Source organism: Peromyscus eremicus, chromosome 2 (assembly GCF_949786415.1).
Source record: "Peromyscus eremicus chromosome 2, PerEre_H2_v1, whole genome shotgun sequence".
Taxonomy (NCBI): Eukaryota; Metazoa; Chordata; class Mammalia; order Rodentia; family Cricetidae; genus Peromyscus; species Peromyscus eremicus.
Genome location: NC_081417.1, coordinates 23,028,446 through 23,030,417, shown reverse-complemented (window position 1 = coordinate 23,030,417; position 1,972 = coordinate 23,028,446). Strand labels below are relative to the sequence as shown.

Sequence of the window (1,972 nt, the reverse complement as noted above, 5' to 3'; positions counted from 1 at the left end):
AAGACATACACAGATTAATAGAAATAGGTTAATTTAAGATGTTATTATTGAACTATAGACCAAACAGTTTGTAATTAATATTAAGCCTTTGAGTGATTACTTTATAAGTTGCTGCAGGCTAGAACTTCTGGTTACAATTGGCACCCAACATGGGGCATGAACCCAGGACCCTGAGATTAAGAGTCTCATGCTCTACCAACTGAGCTAGCTGAGCTTTTGGCAGTTCTTCCAGTTTGATTCAGGGTGGAAGGTCTCAGTGACATGCTGTGGCTTGGCCAGACCTGGGTCACTCTGATCCGACAGGAAGAAGGTGAAACGATGGGCAAAGGGACACTCAGTGAGCTTGTCAAAGTGCCTGGTAACACAGGAATGTAGACTGAGAGATGTGTGGCCTCACCACCGCCATTGAGGAAGGCTGACACCTGCGGCTTGTAACTGTACTTACGCATATAGAAGGCTGGGCTGAAACACTGCAGGTTAGGTTGGCCTTGGCCTCTTGGAGATGCTGTCCATTGCTGCCAACCTTCCAGATGAGTACTCCGTCACTGCTTATGGATAGCTCCTCCAGCTCTCTCTGCAGATCCTGAAACTCTTGCCATTACCGGCTCACCAGGGCATACATTTTAGCCAGATGTGGCTTTACACTCTCCTCCATGTGACCTGCATTGCCAGCTTAGAGCACTGTTGGCAAAACCCAAGGCCCTGGGGGAAGGAAAAAGTTACCAAAAGAGGAAGGTCCAGGGGAGAGAAGAAGCAGGTAGGGGTAGCAGGCACCCAGTTCCACAGGATGATGGCAGAGGGTATTGGGAAGAAGGAGCTAGCTAGCGGGAGACATCAAGGCCTCAGCTGTGCCAGCAAACTGATACTCTGTCTAGGATATTCAAGAGCTAAAGGGGCCCAGAAAGGGGAGTCTCACCCTGTGCTTGCAGCCAGACTCTTTGAAAGGGCAGAGCGCCAAGGCAGTGCTGCAGCTATCCTTCAGATGGCTGGGTAGGTCCTCCCGACCCACAGTGCCCACACCACATTAGTTGGGGCAGGGAACAGGCAGCCGTGGGCACTGGTACTGATGGCTCTGGATGGTGTCAAAAACAAACTACTTGGTATAGTAGGCACAAGACTGAGTGCTCTTGGGGTACTAAGAAGTGGCATGCTGGGCCAACGGTCACCTCATCATATGGGCATCACACTTCTCACAGTACACACTCTCTTTGGGGCACATGCCCTCGTAACTTTCGTAGGCATCTCCACTAAAGTCACAGCCACAGAATTCACACTTGAGACAGCACTGAGGGCAGTCGTGCTGCAAGTGGGCAGGCAGATCACACCAGCTCAGCTTGGCTGGGTAGCGATTGGGGAAGGGGACTACATTGAAGCTTCAAGTGTTCAAATGGCCCTGTAGATAGCAAAGTGACCTACTCCAGTGGCAGCCCTCTTCACTGTGGATGCAGCCTAACACCTCCAAACACTGTGACAACCCTAACACCTGGACCTCCAGCTCCGGGTCTGGGAAGATCTTGGCATAGTCCAGAGGAAGCTGGTCCTCAGGGCATTTGAGGCTCCTTCACTGAGGAACTCCTACAGGCAGGTATCGCAGAAGTGGTGGCGACAAGTAGACAACTGCACAGGCTCATGCATGGGCTTCCTGTACAGTCGGCACAGCACCCGCCGCTTGGGCTTTTCCAGGAACTTGTAGTCAAAGCCGGGCATAGTGGGCTGGCAGCAGGTATGGGCACAGCAGCAGCCCCACAGCCCGCGCCTCGCTCCAGCTCTGTTCAAGAAACTCACTGAAGAGGTATAAACTGGATCTCTGGAGCTCCAGGAGTCCAGTCTAAGAGAGGGAAGTAGGATTCTACGAGCTAGGGGCATCAAGATCATGATGGGGAAATCTACAGATACAATCGAACCAAGATAGTGGGAACTCATGAACTTTAGACCAAGAGCTGTGGAGTCTGCATGGGACCAGACTAGGCCC

General features: G+C 51.7%; 1 pseudogene; it reads right to left on the bottom strand.

The window, feature by feature from the left end:
- Nucleotides 1-204: 204 nt before the first annotated feature.
- LOC131904480 (TNF receptor-associated factor 4-like) lies at nucleotides 205-1,707 on the bottom strand (annotated as a pseudogene).
- Nucleotides 1,708-1,972: the final 265 nt, after the last annotated feature.